The sequence below is a fragment of the Eurosta solidaginis genome, chromosome 2, assembly GCF_040869045.1.
Source record: "Eurosta solidaginis isolate ZX-2024a chromosome 2, ASM4086904v1, whole genome shotgun sequence".
Classification (NCBI taxonomy): Eukaryota; Metazoa; Arthropoda; class Insecta; order Diptera; family Tephritidae; genus Eurosta; species Eurosta solidaginis.
The window spans coordinates 90,447,078-90,457,784 of record NC_090320.1 but is presented as its reverse complement, the minus strand read 5'-3'; positions in this window follow the sequence as shown (position 1 = coordinate 90,457,784).

The window sequence follows — 10,707 nt, the reverse complement described above, 5'->3', positions numbered from 1 at the left end:
AATCACCGGTGCAGAAACCAAACTCTGCTTTAAAATTTCAAATGATTTTATTGTTTCGTCCGTCATATTAAATTTCTTTATTTTGTCTTTCTTGAGGCAGTCGGAGCTGCAATAGTCGCGTAATCCTGTATGAAACGTCGGTACCAGCCCTACATCCCCAGGAACCGTCGTAGTTGCTTCGGGGTTTTTGGGATTGGAAAGTCTCTCACAGCCACCACTTTATTGGCTCTATTCTACTACAGCCATCCCCGACTACATATCCTAGATAGCGAACCTCTTTAAAACAAAACTTGCTTTTTTCCACGTTTATAGTCAATCTTGCCTCGCGAAGACACCGAGCGACCTTTTCCAACAAACACATATGAGACGAGAAATCTTCGGAACAAACTAACAGATCGTCTAAATAAACAAAAACACATTTACGTAAAGCGGCCCGAATGACCTTGTCCATAAGACGACACATACGTTGCGCTGCGTTACACAACCCGAAAGACATTACGGTGAATTGGTATAGGGGTCGGCCAGGGACAGCGAAGGTGGTATTTTCACGTGAGTTTCTGTCGAGGGGTATCTGCCAGAAAGCATCCTTCAAGTCGATTGCGGAAATATATCTCGTGTTTTGTAGGCGGCTCAAAATTTCATCAATATGTGGTAAGGGGTATGCGTCCTTTATAGTTCTTTCATTCACTTTGCGAGCATCTAGGCAAAGCCGATTCTTCGTTCCTTTAATAACCAATGATACGGGGAATTCCAACTACTGTTGGACTCCTCGATGACTCCCATGTGCAACATTCGATCTAACTCTGCGTGTATGAGTTTTTTAATGACCGGCGAAATTGGATAATGGCGTTGCTTGACCGGCAGGTTCTCGTCCACCACCTCGATGACGTGTTCCTCTTTGGCTCTCCGGCCAAACCCCAATACCGCGAAGGTTGGGAATTGGGTCTTCACACGCTCCAACATATGGTTTTGTTCCGTCGTCAAAACGTGTTGGACTGCGTCAAAAGAGAGGTCACCCTCGGCGGGCACGAGCTCCGCCACACTGGCAGCATTCACACTCCCATTCAAACCTTTACGCACAACACTCGTACGGAATGCCTGCCAAAAGTCTATACCTAAATAAACTTGTTTTTGTAGACCTGGCACTAACAAAAATTCTAATTATATGATTTTAATAATCGGGGATTGCCCATATTGAAAACCGCCGTACCAAGCATAGCTTTAACACATAATTGCATACGAAGTATGCAATGTGTTAAAATTTAAAATATGCAAAAAAGAAGGCAATTGGGAAGAACTTTAAAACAACTATCGTAGGAGTGCGAGTTCGACTCCCACTCCCGGGAGAAAAGGCTTTGAAGAGATTTACAAGGTATAATCGAAACAGCTGTCGCCTTGTCCGTCCTGATGTCACGTTGTTTAAATTTTTCCCAAATTATTAAATAAATTATAAAATTCTAATTATTCGGTCGAGTTATCCCACACAACCGGCAACTTATTACTCCTACCACGGCGGTTTCCTCCCGTTCACGGGTCAGATATTTTGGGCCCTGATTGGCACAATCAAGGCCTCTTTACCGCATAGAAGTGCCGATGAGCCTTTTCCTAAGCACTCGCCCCTAAGTCCAAGTGAGCCAAGACCTCATGACCTCCTATTCTTTTTTTTTGGCGAAAAACCTATTATCTCCTTTCACTGTAACAATTGTTGAAACTATTTTATTCTTCAACCTCTTAAAATATTTTATGTTTTCCCTCATTTTCTCTATCTTCTTAAAATTCCTGACTTTCCTACTTGCTCTTATTGTATCACAAAATATTCTTTTTCTTGCTTTTTGGTACTCTAGCTTTCTTTGGTGTATACTCTTAATCTCCTTCTTTTCCCGTTGTTCGGCCGGGGTGCGTGTGCTCCTGGAGGTAGGTCGGCGCACCGGGGTCGATCTCAAGCGGAATATACGTGTTGGAAATAAATAAAAGAAGACGAGATTTCTCGTTATAATTGGATGTTTTATTGGATGAAGATAATGTTATACAATTTAACAATATTACCTTTTGAACAGTTGTATGAAGCGGCGGAGATCGTTGGCGGCAGATGCGTGCTGTGCGGCAGTTGAAATCCAAGAGAGCGGTTGTATAGCAAGCTACAACCGTTGACACGCAAAATCCTCCGTTTTGGAGGGGAAAGGCACCCACACATCAACCCCGACATGCATATGCATGAGTGCTGACAAAAAGCACACATACACGTGCATGTACATGCATACACATGCATGTGGCGGTGATGGTGTGGGTGGTTATAAATTAAGTCGAGTATCGAGTATCGATTTGAAGAGTTGCATTGGGGGGATCGCAATCACATGCGGAAAAGTTAGGCATCCTGCCTAAACATGCCGGCCCCCCTTGCGATACGCAACATCGTTTTTACCCCCACCGAACTCCGACCGCTGAAAAGCAACGAGAAAAAACGTTTGCATTAAAACTAAACTTAACCTAAAATCGCGTATTTCGCCAGCGTCGCGGGTGGCCGGGAGTCCTGCCCGAATTGCGCAGCATGCCACCTAAGCTAGGATAAAAATAAACATTAGAAGTGGAGGAAAGTGAATATTTATTGCCTTTGGTTATACATAATTCTTAGATATATATAGAATCCATAAAGTGATATGACGTAGAAGGTCAATAGTGCTGGACGAAGAGGCCGAGGTCTCCGTTCCAGACTGGCAGAAAAAAATTTTTTTTTTCTTTTGTTGGACGGAGAGGCCGAAGTATCCGTTCCAGACTCGGACTTTTTTGTTTAGGTTTTTCTGGGCTGGACGAAGAGGCCGAGGTCTCCGTTCCAGCGTTTAGTGTGTCGTGTCGCTCTCGCGGCGACTGCCTTTTTTTTTGTTGGATGAGGTGTAGCATCTTTTGAGGTGCCAGGGCGAGTGACCGTGAGGTTGGTTGGGTGAAACGGCGGTGTTTTATTACAAGACGTATGTTAAAAGGGATGAGTAAAGCGAGTTTAAAACGAAGCGTAGGGGCCGACGAAGGTGTGTATTTAATTTTGTGCGACAGCTCATGGCGAATAGCGCAAATCCTAATTAAATTCGAAAGTGTACCAACTGCCGGTGCTTGCATGCAGATTGGCGATGCGTTCTCAACGACGCATTCTATATGCACGTACCATTTTGAGATAGCATGCAACCCTGTCATGTATTTATTGGTTAGCTGACAGCTAAATAAATAAATAAATGTAAGGCGGGATAACCTCCGAAGAGATCTAAGGCCGAGCTTCTCTTCCAATTTGCGTCGTGCTCCTCTTGATTTTTCCCTACATATTGGCCGGACGGGACCTACATGTTTTATGCCGACCCCGAACGGCATCTGCAAGGCAGATGAGTTTTCACTGAGAGCTTTTCATGGCAGAAATACAATCGGAGTGCTTGCCAGACACTGCCGAGGGGCGACCCCGCTTAGAAAAATTTTTTTCTAATTGAAAAATCTTATTTCTAAAATTTTGATGTTGCTTTGCCCGGGAGTTGAACCCTGGGCATACGGTGTGATAGGCGGAGCACGCTACCATCACACCACGGTGGCCGCCGCTGACAGCTGGTATGGTGAATTTGTGGCATGCGAGTATATATATACATATATGTATTTGCTTGCCCTTGAAAAAAAACTAGGTCACTAGGGCAGTAGCACACTAAGCCGGTAGAAACAGTTGACTTTGTCTAATTTCGGGATTTTGTCGTGTCGGGATTCTTTACTTTCGGGACTCGGATTGTTTTTGCACCGAGCCTTTATAATGACCTTTTGTGATATTTGTTGTTGAAAAACAACAAGTCCTGCCCCCCAGCCAGAAAACAGTACCCAAAAAACGGACAAGGTAAAAAAAAACAACAACAAATTTCTTTGTTAAAAAAAAGTGAAATTTTTGTGCAAGGAGAGGTTTTTTTTGTTTTGTTTCCCCCTTTTTTTGAGTTCCTTTGTTGTGTATGACTGGTTGGTACTGCATGAGACGCCCACATGAGTAAAAATACAAAAACACGTCAGTCCCGATTGTGATGTTTTGCGGTTTTCAGTACTAATTTTGTCTATTTAGTGTTCGGTATCCGCCCTTAGTCTGACAGCACTAATGAGGCTGCCGTTGTTATGTTGCGGGTTACCATCCAGTTGTTTTCCCGTAACAGGAATTTCCAGGGTACATTAATGTAGGATTGTGGTGGATAAATTACCCTCAACACATTGTTATTTGGAAAAGGATTTTCAAGCTGGTAAAACGGAAGTATGACAAATTCCTAACGGATTTTTTAATAAATTTTTTCTCTAATGGGTTTCCTATTTTATTTCTTTTTTTTTCTTTTTCAGTGTCAAATGGACCCGCGGCAGTATATATGTTTGACACTTGAGTCTGCGGAGGGGGATGCGGAACCCATTGAGGTGGTCGCGGACATCCGATATGCGGAGCGGCGAAGGGGCTCATTGCCATGTTTTGCGCCGGTCGAGGTTTTGCAGCACGCAGTGAGGTAGGAGCTGCGGCGCGCCGACCCGGGGTGCTCCGTGCTAGGCGGACGCCCATCATCGTGAAAGTGCGCGGGAGGGCCACGACATGGTACTCCACATTTTACCGCGGCTGTGAAGGAGTGTTATGGGTGCGGCGGCCGCACCAGGATCCAGTGCCCCATTGGCAGTTTAGTTGCAGTGTGTGCCAGCGGGCACTAAGCTCGTTCGCGTGTTTGGTTGCCCATTTGAATGGGCATATGGGCTTTTTCCCGTACCGGTGCGGGGATTGTCTAAGGCGGTATGCGTCTTCGGATGCGTTATCCCTGCACCGAAAACGGATGCATTAGGGATGGGGGTTCTGGAGTGTTCACGAGATGAAATACTTTTTTTTTTAATTTTAACATTTGAATTTCGGTTTTCTTTTTATTTATGAATTGGATTAAGTTATGTTAGTTATGGAATAAAATATAATACTCACAAATACTGTCGATGTTCTTATTTGGATCGTGATCTTCCTGGGTAAAGGGAAGGTGAGTGTCTGAACCCTGACAGAGGCGTTGTGAAACGGACCATTTGGTGGTCGCGTTAGGTAACGTGGCAACTCTGCCGTTTCTCGTTTTCTTGTATGTATCATACATACATACCTACGTTGGTTGAACATTCCAGTATAGAGAATGAAGCAAAAAAAATGAATCGAAAGATTTATTTTACCGGTTTGCTTCAATTCTTTTGAAATGTACGCGTTGCTGGACAGAAAGAGTAAGTAGTAAAACATTTTGAAATAATTTTATTTCAATAAATATGGTTTTGTTATTTTATATTTTTTAATGCATTTTCTTTTATATTCAGGTGACTGGCGATGGAGATCCAGGAGAGCTGATGGTTTTATGTGTCGTTTTCTTTTTTGTGTTCTAGGTTACCGGCATCACAAAAGGGGGTGCTCCAACTACGGCGTCGGCCGCGCCGTCAGTTGTCGCACTTTTGCGATACCCATTGATGAAATTTATTAATGGATTTTTTTCTTTTCAGGTTTTGGTGCGGAACATTCACAGTTTAGCATGGAATATTTTGGTTAGTGCCACGACGGCACCCGAATTAGGCAATTAGGGTAAACATAAGCTTCCTACGAGACCACCGTATACAACAAAGTGAGTTTTGGAGTGTGGTGTTTTAGGTTTTAATTTTAATTCATGTCCACGCAATAGTCGTTATGAAACTTTGTTAAAGCAACGGCATGTGCAATTATTAGGCCGCTCTATTGACCCTAAAACAAGCTCATAAATCACCGCGTCAATGCACGTATGCACAAAAAGTGTTGAATTAGCGATTTTCCTTTCGAGGCAATGTTAAAATATGGGTATCGTAGAACTCGGAAGACTTTTGGAAGCGAATCGTGTTCTGGCACAAGTCACTTAGCAAACATTTAGCGTTAGATAACTTTGCTGGGATGGTTAAAGAGGCAAATCGCCATGTCTCAACGCCTTATGGACGCATCACGTTCCATGTATTTGTGGTAGAGGATTATGACTTTTTAGTTAATTATTGCTGCATTGCAGCAACCAATAAATTTGTGCTCAGTAAAGTAAATGTGCACCATCGCAGCCAGTACAACGCAAAAAAAAAAACCACAGATGGCACATTTCTCCCTGCCGGGCTCAAAGCGTTGGAATGCCGCTTATTCCACACAGTTTGGCCAATATACAGGCTTCATTGGTGTGCCACATTTTGTTATGCAATGTGTCGATTGCTTGGCGATGAGGGTATAGCCGTTGTTAGTGATATATTGTTAAGTCACGCATACAAGGCACATTGCCGTAGTTTATAAAACCCTTAATGTGTGCAATGCCAAAAGCTTGCAAATTACCACGTTGTGAATATGGTTCATCAGGCGTACTTAGCGAATATCCGGCACATCTTTACGGATATCGTACAGTCTCCAGAGGCAAAAACTGATCTTATTGTTGTGGTATGTTATTGTACCCAATATATTTTGAATATTTTTTTTTCTTTTTATTAATTAATTTTTCTTTTCTATTCAGGTTGTCGCGTTATGATCTTAACGATGGAGGCCTGCAGAAATAAGCAGAAGAATAAATTACAGGACAGAATTTCCCGATGTTGAGAAACCGACAGCCCGAGCCTATTATGAGATCGAATGGAAGGGGCGTTATTTGCGGGTTATTTTTCTGCAAGCAGTGAAATGGCTAGAAACCGACGAAGTTAGGCGGATGCCTAATGCGCGCATATAAGGTAAGGCATAAAACGCAGCTATGTGTAGTTTACAATAGGGGTCGACTGGTAAAACCGGTCACAAAACGCTGGGAGTTGTAAAAGAGTACGTGTTTCCACCTCGGTAATCCTAAGGAACCGATTTTGTGATGCTGCAAAATTTAAATTTCCCGTTCGGAATCGCGATTCTGTACCCACACCTCTCCCTTAGACATCCCTCACCATCCGTCGAAAGTGTGCGCTCGAAGAAGTTGGTAGCTATTCTTCATTTGTTAGTTGCGTTAGCCCGGTATTTTGGGGCGTCAATTCTTTTACCAGAAAATGTTTTCGTTAATGTTGTAATTGCCCCAAAAAAAAGGAACTGTGGTTCACCGGTACATCATGAAGTGTTTACTAAAGAGAATTGTGAAATGTTTAGTGATTTCTTGGAACAGACACCGCATGAGAATGTGCGTCAAAAAATGTTGGAATTGGTATTCTTGCCACAGCCACATGAGGACGAACGTCTTCTATTTCCTATCCTATTTATTCATTAATGTCATGATGTGGTGCCATTAATGTTGATATTTTACCATGACTTTTCTATAGGCTTAACACATTACTCTTTCTAAGGAGAACAGCAGTGGGTTCACATGATTCGGGCCATGTGGGTTTAGGCCATTCTATGTTGATTGTAATTTGTGTAATGCTCATCAGCACACTTGCGATTATCCAGCCCACTTTCGCTCTCTCGTAATTACCATGCGCCAATGGGTGTGATTATGGTGTTAATTAAATTTACAACAACGCCACAAGATCGTAACGATCAAGTTCATAATGTTCGTATTGGTAAAGGGTGGAATCGTTATCCTAGTAGCGTTTCTTTCCAACGAAAATTTTCAGTTGAGTTTGTTTTTTTTTTTTTTTTTTTTGAAATCGGAATTTCGTGGTATACACGTTGGCTGGGTGGGGTAACAAAGTCACTTGGATTGAACCTGCACCTACACTGGATGTCGCTGCTTTGGGGCATCAAGATGGCACAATTGTTGTGCTTAATCTCTTAAATTCGACGAGGTGCTTATGAAATTCAAACAAGATTGGGGTCGAGTATCGCAAGTACCAATGGTCATGTGGCATTTTGGAATTTGGATATTTAAAACTTAAAATGGTACTTAAGTTTACACTGCCAGAAAAACTAATTAAAACAGATTTAAAATTAGAAGAAAAAGGAGATATCATTTAAAATAGTTGTATATTATAGTGAGTATCAACATTATGTTCTAACTGGTAAGCTAGAATCATAGGCGGGGCATGAGCGGGCAACAAGAAAATAAATAGAATACCCGATGTGCTAGTACAGCTGGATAATAACCATACATGGTTGAGAACCGATAGCCGAAGATGTGAATGATTTTGTTAGATCTCCTTTTACTGTGCCTTCCCGCCCTCGAAATAGTTTCGAACCGTTTGTTTCAAAGTTGTACATTTTGAATGAGGAGGTTTATAAACTTAAATTTAAAGATGTTAAACAAGTACAATCCCGTACATAAATTACCTGATTGTGAATGAGCGTTTACCTTATGGGAATTTGAAAATGTCTGAAAGACAAGGTTATTGACAGACGTTTCCAAACTGCCACGGAAGGTTCTGATCAACAAAATATCCGATCTTCAAGTCAAATATATAATTTACTGCATCATAACTTAAAATCTCTGATTTTGAAGAGGGATAGCCTTTTTGTAAAATTGAGTTAATGTTTGATCGCTTGACGGTATAGACACTTATCGTAACAGGTTGAAATGTTGATTTACGAAATATATATAAAAGGAGACAAACGTCGCTGGCTATTTAGGCGACAAAAGGGAAAAAGGGCCCAGCTTGATGCGCTACTATTATTAAGGGCTGCGTGATCTGCGATGCAGTTTTGCATATTTAATTTGAATATTTCTGCTTCTCCGCCACGGATTACCCAAAGTTAAACCATTCGATTTCTAGAACTGATGATGTTTAGATTTAGATTCTCCCTAACGAGCGAAACCTTCCGTCCGGTTTGCTTGGTGCTTCGAATTCAAATATCGCAAATGACAATAAAAAATGCATGTCCAATAATTTACGAAAAAAAAAAATTAAAAAAAAAAACAGAAACACATTAAAGGTTTAATTTTCGTTGCATTTGCTGCAAAGGATAATATAGCCCTTTCGAAAAGGGCACGTATCTGGGTAGGTGCAACCTCTATGAGTAGTTGCGCATGCATTTTAACTTGATTATATTTATAGTTAAGAAATGGATTGACCTAATTCGAATATCGTTACTTTGTGTGACGCGTCTCTATTTGCGAATTTTGTTGCTGACTTCCGTTAATTGTCGTTAAGAAATACAAATACGTTTGTATACTCATATAGGTGAAAAAGAAATTATACATTTAAACACAAGCGGGTGCGGGCGCAATGTGCCATTTATAGCAAACACACAAAACCATTTGAGGAATTTTGCAATAGGCAAATTGAATTGAAATTATTCAATTGTATTCTGTAGCAGATAGTGAATCTGCGTTAGGGTATGTTGGCCTCGTTCAGGGGAACGAGAGCTGGGTTTAATTTGGTAAAAAATTAAGGAATAAGTGTTCTGGGGCAGACCGTGGGTCTGTATTAGGGTTCTGGTATCCTCGCTGGGGGGAGCGAGTGACTTTGGGTTAGAGTTTTGGAAATTAAAAAAGATAATGGGCTGAAAGCCTTTAGGTTCTGTGGCAGATCGGTTTGCCCTTCTGTGGTAGGCTTTTATGATGTCCTCGTTATGGGATAACGAGTGAATGGGATGGTTTCTGGTGTCCCCGCTCGGGGCGAGCGAGTGAACTTGGGGATTTTCTGTTCAGGGGGCCCCCGGTTAATATTGTTAAAAACACATAGAAAAAAAATGCTTTTTGTTTGCGAGCTTTTTGTAAGCTCTCCCGCGTCTTCGTGCGTCTCGCTCCCTTTCCCCATTGCCCACCAGTAGTCAGGTTTAGGATTCCCTCCGGTAGAATCGGCACGAGACCGGGGGTAGAGAATAAAAGAAAGAATGTGTAGGATCGCCCTCCGGTAGACTCGCACCATCACGAGACCGGTGGGTTGATTATAATTAGGGCCTAGGGAGAGACACAAGCTTAGGGATAGCGGGGCATCACGGCGCGTGGTTGAACGCGTCTTTATGTCCCGCGCTCCCTTTCCCCATTGCCATCGCGTAGTAAGTTTTAAGATTCCCCTCCGGTAGACTCGCACCATCACGAGACCGGGGGTCGATTATAATATATGTCTCGGGAGAAACGCAGGCGTAGGGATAGAGAGACAAGAATACGCGGGTTCCTTAATATGCTTTCCATGCTTTCACCAACCGTGGGCCTCTGATTTTGGGTAGTCGGGGGAAATAGAATTTTGGTTTTTGGGGTTTTGTAAGGCGGAATTTGGCCCCTTACATTTAAGCCTCCTTGTCGTGGGACGGAAGGAGTACGAATTTCGTAATTGGTCTCTTTATTTGTCCCTTGGTAGTATGAACGTCAACAACACGCACACGGTTATCAGAGCCTGGGTGTGTGTTGACGATTCTCCCCATTCTCCACTCGTTGGGTTGGAGGTTGTCCTCTTTGATAACAACTAGGTCTCCTGGTTCTAGATTAGATTGCGGATGTTTCCACTTGTATCGTTTCTGGATCTCGGTGAGATATTCGGTTTTCCATCGCTTGCAGAAAGTGTGATGGAGGGCTTTGAGTTTCTGCCACCGATTGATCATAGAGGCAGGGCTCTCACTAGCGTCCGGCTCTGGCGGAGCCAGTAGATGGCTGCCAGTGAGGAAATGACCTGGGGTAAGTGGCTCTAGGTCCGTTGGGTCATTGGATGCCGGGCTGAGCGGCCGCGAGTTCAGGCATGCCTCGATGCGGCACAAGAGGGTATGGAATTCCTCGAGGGTGAATTTGTGTGGTGAGGCTATCTTTTTGAAATGGCTTTTGAAGCTTTTCACTCCCGCCTCCCACAGCCCTCCCATATGGG